Source organism: Scardinius erythrophthalmus (genome assembly GCF_964197995.2).
Source record: "Scardinius erythrophthalmus genome assembly, chromosome: 19".
Taxonomy (NCBI): Eukaryota; Metazoa; Chordata; class Actinopteri; order Cypriniformes; family Leuciscidae; genus Scardinius; species Scardinius erythrophthalmus.
Window position 1 is genome coordinate 22,013,629 of NC_138239.1, and position 9,198 is coordinate 22,022,826.

Consider the following 9,198-nt stretch of genomic DNA (forward strand, 5'->3'; position numbering starts at 1 on the left):
ACCCCCAATAAATTGCTGGGCCAACGTATTGATATTTTCTGGCCTGGTCCTGTTTTGCCTTCTTCTTTCTCCTTGAGAGAGACACCCGTAAAGGGTTAAACCCTCCCCCCTGTTCTGCCCCGTGCCACTGCGTCTCTCTCGCTCCCTCACTGTGTCTCCCTGCATCCATTTGCAAATGATCTCGCTTGTCTGCATATTGTCACTTGCAGCCTGCCCACACATTCATCAACTGTCGGCCGGCTCGCCGCGCACTCCACGCGCCCTCTACACTTAATTGTTCCCACTCTGACCTGGGAGAATAGAGAATGATGTTTCCCTCATTCGTGCCGGTGCAGGGCGAGGAGAATTAACAACTCTTTGGGGATGGCCGAGCTGTGGTATGGTCGGTCAGGCTCTCCCCTCTCCCCCTTCTTTGTGTTTCTGGGGCACGATCCTACCCTATTACCAGAGGCAGGCGAAGATTCACTATAGCTGCATGAAGAAATCAGGCAGAAAAGATAGGTGTAGACGTCTTCTTCCATGGGCCGCAAGTTGGAGATCTAGACCAGATATATGTGTAGACAAACGGACATAACTTTCTTTTTTCATCAATCGATATTTTTGGTTAAACTTTATATTGTATAAGAGAAAATGTGTATTTTTAAATGACGTTTACCTTCATTATACTACCAGGGCTGCCAACTCTCACGCATTCATGCAGTTCCTCACATCCATTTTCTCACACAGTGGAAAAAAAACATTGAGGAGCAAAGAGGACACTGACAACACACCGACAGACAAGACATAGCAGGTTACTTTTGATATGAAGCAGCTTCCAAAATTCAAACAATAAATAAACTTTTGGCGCTCTTTAATGTCATAACAGATCCGTCCTCCTCTTTATTACTTGTCATAACACCAAATAAACATAAATGAACATCAGAAGGTATGTTGAAAGATACAGTATAGCCAGTGCTGTGTGGTAACTGATTACGTGTAATCTAGATTAAAAAAAATATGTAAACAGATTAAAAAAATGATGTACTTGTAATTTGATTTTATTACGTTTTAAAATACTCGTAATCAGTAGTTGCTTTTTTTATTGATTATAATCATGATTACATATTATTCACACAGTATCAGTAAATCATTCATAAATTTATTGAATTTCAAATTTAAAATGTCCTTTCTAAAAAATAGTATTGCTTATATACATTCAGAAAGTCTTCTTATTTTGTGAAATTGCACAGGCCAGCCACTAGTCAGGTGGCTTTAAAGGAGAACTCCGGTCAATTTTAACATTGAGCAAATTTTTTTGTCTTTCACATCTACTGCAGTCAGATTCACTCGTGATCACTCTGAAGGAATCACTCATATTTTCTGTGCACTTGTAATGACACATCAAGGATGTTAAGAGGCTAAAAAGCAGGTTTAATACTTGCCCCATTGAAGTCAACAGGGTGCAAATTTTAAAAATAGAAAAACTCGGTGTAGGCAACACCGATTTTTGTCATTGTTCTCTGTATTGACAGCACTCCAAATGTACAAAAAAATGAGCTCAATGTTAAAATTGACCGGAGTTCTCCTTTAATTACATAGAAAATTGAGAGGCCACAATGTATTTGACCACTGGATTTACAGATCCATACGGAAACCATTTAACTTTTAAGGAGTATTAACTTTGCATATTGAATCAATTCCTTACAAAAATTGTAATTATTATTTGAATTATCATCACAGTCTTTTAATTGTGTATTGCTTTGGAAAGGCATTTTCTTTCAAAAACATTTTTATTATATTTTTTATGTTAAAATTATTCAATTGAATTAGATTTTTTTATGATTTTAATAATTATTAGCTTTTAAATGGGACATATCATGAAAATATGATTTTTTTTTTTTTTTTTCGTTTTTAAGTGCTATAATCGGGTCCCTGGTGCATCTAGAAAATGTGAAAAGTGACAATCCAGTAACTTTGTTTTGGTAAGCCTTTCTCTGCAAGTATGTCAAAAAATAAACTGAAATCCGATTTTGCTCCCCTTCTGACATAGGAAGGGGATCTTATTATAATATTACCGCCCCTTAATCTGCACGTTCCACGGCGCCGCCATTTGGTTTTCGCAAGCGACAACAGTGTAACTATGGCGTTATTTTCCTGTCAAATGTCGAGAGCGCATTATTGTAGCGCATTATTCTCTCTGCTCGCACGCGGAATATAATGTGCCGAGCGCGAATCTCTCTGCTCGCGCACGGGAACTGGGTGCGCACTCTCAGATACTCGCTGCTCTTGTAAGATTTTTCTTTGGGCTCGCTCAGAGAATGTGCCTGCACTTAAAACTTGTTCAGTGCAATCGCGAATCTCTCCTCGCGCGCGATAATCAGCGCTCGCGCATTATATTCCGCGCGCGAGCAGAGAGATTCGCGCTCGCACATTATATATTCGCGCTACAATAATTCGCTCTCGACATTTGACAGGAAAATAACGCCATAACCAGCTCTAACAACACAATGTCAAAAGTTCTAGCAAAGCATGCAAACTGTTCTGTCGTTGGCTGCACTGACAAGCACAGAACAATTTGACCAAAAATGTTACAGCTGTCTTATAAAGACCTCAGGGAACTGTCAACTTGTGTAAAAGTTAAACATGACGGCACATGCAGGTCGATGACATGAATCAATGTACCTCCACACAACAACTAATGTATCCACTAACTAACCATTCAGAAACGTCCAGGTGCGATGTAAAAGTTGGAACCTCTTCCTGAGTCTCTCCTGCACTCCACTACTGGTTATTTCTGAGATTTTGAAAGCGTGAGATTATTGGAGTGTTTTGTAATTGCCGAGTCTCCGAAGCTCGTGTAAAGGATCAGCTGTCTTCTGAACTGAGGCGGGGAGCAGCAGCTCATTTGCATTTAAAGGAACACACACAAAAATGGCATGTTTGCTCACACCCAAAAAGGAGCAAATTTGTCAAGCTATAATATATTATCTGGGGGTATTTTTAGCTGAAATTTCAGACACATTCTGAGGACAATGAAATGTGATGTTTAATGCACTTAATGTTGTTAATAACAAAGAATGGAATATATTTTCTTTCTCTGTATGATTTTTTTTTTTTAAATTATCAATATGGAACAATATGCTATTCAATTCAATTTGATAAATGCGTTAGGTCAAAACTAGTCTAAAAGTAATCAAAAAGTAGTCAGATTACATTACCTAAAATGTGTAATGTACTGGATACGTTACGAACTACAATTTTTATCATGTAGCCTACTGTAATTTGGAATCAGTAACAGACTACAATTTGTAAGTTACCTACCCTGCTCTAAGTATAGCTTAAATGGTTAGTTCACCCAAAAATTGTTGTTCCAAACCTGTAAAACCTTCGTTCCTCTTCGGAACAGAAATTAAGATATTTTTATGAAATCCGAGAGGTTTCTGAACCAGCCATAGGCAGCAACGTCATTACAACTTTTAAAGCCCAGAAAGGTAAAGACATTGTTAAAGTGACAGTGGTTCAACCCTAATGTTATGAAGCAACGAGAATACTTTGTGTGCACAAAAAAACAAAACAAAAATGACTATTCAACAATATCTACGCTATTCATTTGTAAACAATGCAGCGCTTCCGGGTTCAACGTCAGAACGCTGGCTCATTATTTAATGAAATGTCTCATGAAATCCTTCAATGAGTGTTTCAACCAGGGAAAGAAGTGAATAAAATAGCTTGTGAACAATGTCACGTAAAGCCATTCAATGACCATATAGCATGTTAGTTAGCTAGAAAACTGAAAATAAATGCACTAAATAACATTCATTTTTTACTCTTAAATCGTTCAAAAAATTATAATCTTATTATAAAAACTGCATCATATTAATTGTAAAATAATGATTCGTTAATTTTAACCATTAATAATAATACTGTTTGACAGGTTTCCCTGTAGAAAATGTTGAGAATCTTGCCAAACAGACATCTTTGTTTTTTAACATCTCATTACAAGCGGCAGGTTTTTAAAATGCCGTTAAAAGTTAATTTAAAATAAAAAAAATATCAAATAACAATTGCATTTAGTTTTATTCTGTTGCACTGCATCTAGTGGTTTCAATCGCTGATGTCTGAACGGCCCTTCAAGTTCTTCACCCACCCAAATATATAACGCTTTAAATTATTTAGTGCTTAGTAATCACACTGCAGGACAGAGTCGCTCCACAAAACATAATTGGGAATGTGTAAATTAATGACAAATTAAAGATATTTTTAACTAATTATACCAATTAAATAATTTTGAAATGGTATTTGTCAAAACAATGTAATAATTATAGGGAAAAATCAGTGTGCATTTCTGTCCAACTAAATGAATAAATACAAGGCAATAAAAAATGACCCGCCTTTTTCATTGAGGACAGTAAAATTGCATGTCACGTCAACTGTCCATCTAAATATATAACCATCATCTCCCGGTGGGGCCCCCAGCTCTGTTCCGGTGGCGAGAGGTCAGTCTGCGTATGCATGTCACAGGCGAGCACTTCGGGAACGAGCCGGCACTGGGAATGTCACACACAATGGATTTATAGCTTCTTATCTGCATGCCATTTGCATTTGCGAGGAGATCTGCAGCACGGGCCCATTTTCTCCGTCTGGATATAGCGGAGCGGCCTCCACCGGTGCCCAGGGGCTCCTCAATGCATCACTCGCTCCCTCCTTCGGCTGCTAAACATTCCCACTGCATTAGCTAAGACAAGACATCAATTATACATGCCGTGGTTTCACTGTTGCAAAATACTATTTCCAGTTGGCTTAAATATTAAAAATTAAATATTGCTTGCTGAAAAGGAATATGAAATCAGCTTGAACTTCTGCTACTTTCAAGCAGGACGTTTGGGGCCAGTGTAAAGCAAAGGGCTTGTTTTGGGCGAGCTACACGCTTGTGTTGTCCATGTGACGGCAAAAAGGGAAGACTTTTAATTAGCTGTTTTTGGTCTAGCAAATATTTACCCAAGCATCTCACAAACAAGTGCTTTTAAAAGTTTGATTTAAAGCAGACCCAACAGATGGTGAACCAGGCGCTGGCTCATAACTCAACTCATAGCCGAGTTTCAGTGTGACCACAGGGTACCATTGCATATGTTAACTCAGAGAAAAAGATGCTAATATTGGTATCAGTTCAGCCATTAAAATCTTAAACCGCAGATTCAGAGCTACAGCACGAGGAATCTTTGAAACTACTTCGCTTAGGGAAAAAGTGCATACCCACCACCAAATGTTCTCTTCACGGACTCAACCACTCCTCCTTTCGCATGTCAGTTCCTTAAAGAGCAAGGGTCGACAGTGGTATGGGCCGGTCACGCCGGGCCAGGCCTGATGGAGCATCCCCAGACCTTCAGTCCTGCCTCGTCAATTATGAATAGCTACTTCCATTATGAGCGCCACATCTGCTTTAAGGGCACACTTGCTCCAAGGAAAGAGCGCTCTGGCAGTCATCATAGACATTCAAGAGTTTTTATGTATTTCTCCCTCTTTTTCATGCAAATAACTTTAAAGGCGATTGACTAGCCCATCTCAGCCTAAGTCAACTATAAGGAAGTAGTTTGAGAGGCGTTGATTCCATTGGTTTGGGGCAGGAATATCAATCCAACCAATGCAGACGATTTGTTTTCGCTTATTTGAAAACAGTAACATTTTCATTTGGTGGCTCTAGTGATGGAGAAATAAAGTGAACATGAGATCAAAATCTCCTATTTACTGTAATAAAGTCAGCATGGAACAGAAGTGGCGGCCATCTTTTTGTGACGTTTATCCGAGTGAAACAGCTTCTCGAACGAGGAAAACTGTAGGGTGGGACTTGATTTTGTCCATCAGGAATTGATTGGATCATAGTTGTTTGCTAATTGTTGCGATCTCATGGGAGTGACAGGTTGCTGGCAGAGAGGGAATATTGTCCCGTCCTTTCGCCAGAGCACAAGTCATCAGAGATGAGATGTCCTTGTGAGGGGAAGTTAATGGAAGAGAATACGCACCGATAATTCATCACTGTAAAATAATATATGATCAATAAGTTATGACATCTTATTTTTTACTCATTAAAATAAGTTAAGCAATTTTAAACTTTTTTTATAAGTCAGAAAAGACTAAACTAATCTTTAAAAGTCAGATTCATGTAATTTAAGTACATTGTACTTATTTTTTTTTTCTTTTTTTTACTCCTAGATTCCATTAAAAAACAAATTTAAGAATTCAATTTTGATTTCATGGTGCCTTTAATGTAAGTTGTTTGTCTTGTTGTGAATGATTTATGAGGTTGAACTTTAAAAAGTTTGTCTTTGTAGTCTTTTATCAAAGTGTAATACTTGCTTTGGCTTTAAAATTACTTTCCTTTTCAGCTAAAATCTTATTACTCAACCACCTGTCAAATAAAGACCACTTTTCACAATCCAATCAATTCCCAAATAGATAAAATCAAGTCCTTCAACAGTTTTTTTTTGTTTGTTTGTTGAGAAAACCAACTTTAAATGCTGTGCATTACAGGCCACTACAGAGATAAGGGTAACATGTCCAGACTCTTCTACAGTTGTGCCTCAAAACAAGTAGCTGTTATTCTGGGAGGCAAGAAACATTAGCCATCTAAATTGAGCTGCATGCATCTAACATTACTAAAAAAATATAAACACTGCCCAAATATAATTTACTTGTTTAACATGCAATAGGCTCTGTGGTCAGAAGAAGCCGCAGCTATACAAAAAGTTACACTTCACTTCGGAGGACAAAGAAAAAACTAACAGTGACCACTTTAAAGGGTGGGAGAACACAAGACAGTTTCTCTGTGATTGTTCAAGGGCACTTTATAAATATGACCGTTAACACTTTCCAGCCATGTGTCACCCTAACTAAGCCTGAGCTGAGAAACCACAGACCGGAAGTCATGCAGACTGAAGTATTCTCATACAAGAACAAAATAGTTTTCTCTCACCTGCGCCGCCTTCGCCTCAACTGGAGACTATTTCCCACCACCTAACGTCTCATGTACCTAAACTGTTTGTAGAAGCAGCTTAACGCTTAAAATACAAATAAGGGGATCTTCCCACGGGTAGAGAAGTACAAGGTACCAATAATCCTCAATTCAAGGCAGGCGGTGCGTGAACAAACTGTAGAGCTGCTCTTCTCAAGAAACACGCTAGTTGACAAAGCAACGAGACTGCAGACATTGGTTTAGCATTAGAAGACCTGAATAGCTGAAGAGTCAGATCTCACTGCATGCAGAAAGCTTTTATGAGACCACTTTTCCAATGTGCATTAACTGCTGGGAACTCTAACAGAATTTTACCCACACTCTTATAGAACAATGGTGTTGTAGTTGAGGCCAGCTGATTCGAGTTCAGGCATAGACTTGAGTAGGTTGAGTCATTGAGTCAAACCGAGACTAGAAGAGGGTCAAGTCTGAGTCAAGACAGAGTCCAAATGACCATAAAATACGGTCATGGACACAGGGCGTACAACACTGTTAACAAAGGCCCTGTTTACACCTGGTATTAAGATGCGTCTTGGTCGATCGGATCACAAGTAGACGAGGGAGACACATTCCCGTTTTCACCTGGTGTTTTATTCTGTCTCTTGTCCACTTACAACCTTTTATGTCCTGATTTCTTCAAAGGAAAGGTCTATGGGCGGGTAAATCTAATGGACGAAATAAGCTTGCGCAATTTACATATGAATGCGATTGGAGACAATGTTTTAGACCCTGTTTACACATGTATTTAGCGTCGTCCACTTGCGATCGGCCAAAAAGAGCCAAAGAACCTCCTTCTCATCACAAACAATTCTTGCTGTATTTGGGCTGTTGAGTTGCTAAATGCATATTTTGGTTACAAATAGGTCTTGAATAACTGGAGAAATGAAGCATTCCTGGGTTCTTTGAAGCACCAGTGGTGTCCAAAACTCTGAGGCTATGTTTAATTATGATTTACACATTGAAATACAATTCATGAGTAAAAATGTCATAAAAAGCAAAGATATTCTGCTCTTGCTAGTGAGCAAGTGACATTGATCATGTGACTGTTTACAGATGATCGGTTGTTTTTGCTTCCACTGGAGAACTTTTCTATTCTTAGATGAACTTGTGGCGTTCATGCACCTCAAGCGCTGCTGTCAAAAAAAGCAAGTTAAAAGTCCAAGAAGTTCATTTGAATTTAATTACACTTACACTTTCACAAGTAGTCTCAAACTTTGGACCTCATTGTAGATGGTTTTCTGAAAACAATGGTTTTCCCATGTCATCAGGCTTTAAAACCCTTTCTGGAACATTTATTTTTTAAGCATGCAACTTAAAAAGTCATCTCTTCATGTCAACAGTACCGGACGGGCCTTCCACCACTTAAAGGTGGTGTTCACCCAAAAATGTTGTCAGTAATTACTCACCCTCATGTTGTTCCAACCCCGAAAGACTTTCGTTCATCTTCTATGGAGGAGTGAGACAGCTCTCAGATTTCATCAATAAGTATCTTAATTTGTGTTCTGAAGATAAACGAAAGTCTTGCGGGGTTGGAACAGCATGAGGGTGAGCAATTACTGACAGAATTTTCATTTTTGGGTGAAGTCACCCTTTAACGCGCATGTAAATGTGACCTCGCAACCCCCCCTCTCTTAAGTATGCCACATGTATTGGTAAATACTTGCATGACAATGGGCCCTCCGCCCAGGGCCTGACGGCATTCTATATTAATAGAATCGCTGTATATTATTCATAGGCAGAATTACTTTGGTGGCATGGTCCCAGGCCAAAGGGAGCTTCATGCACTTCTGCTCTCAGCCCTGACAAGAGGAATTCTAACAATACCGGACATGTGCAGGGCTGCCCGAGTTTACCACTGCCCACACTATCGCCCATTATAATAATCTATTCAAGGATTAAAGGGGTTTTATCTTGAAGCTCATGAATAACGAATGTGGAATTTCAAAATTTAATTGCCCCGAATTAAATGATTCAAGATAATGTTTCTTTTATAAATTTGTAATGGGGCTTGGGGGGCAAAGAATGAAAAAATACATTAAATAAAACCTTTTTTTCCCCTTCAAATGAAACGAAGAATGAAAGGACAATGGACGAGTGCCCTTATGTCTCTTAATGGATTTTTTTTTTTTTAAGGCCCTCTTAAAGACAGATAGACAGGTCAAAGATTTGAAGAAAAGCACTCCACCTTATTTGATTCAGGTGAAAAATGC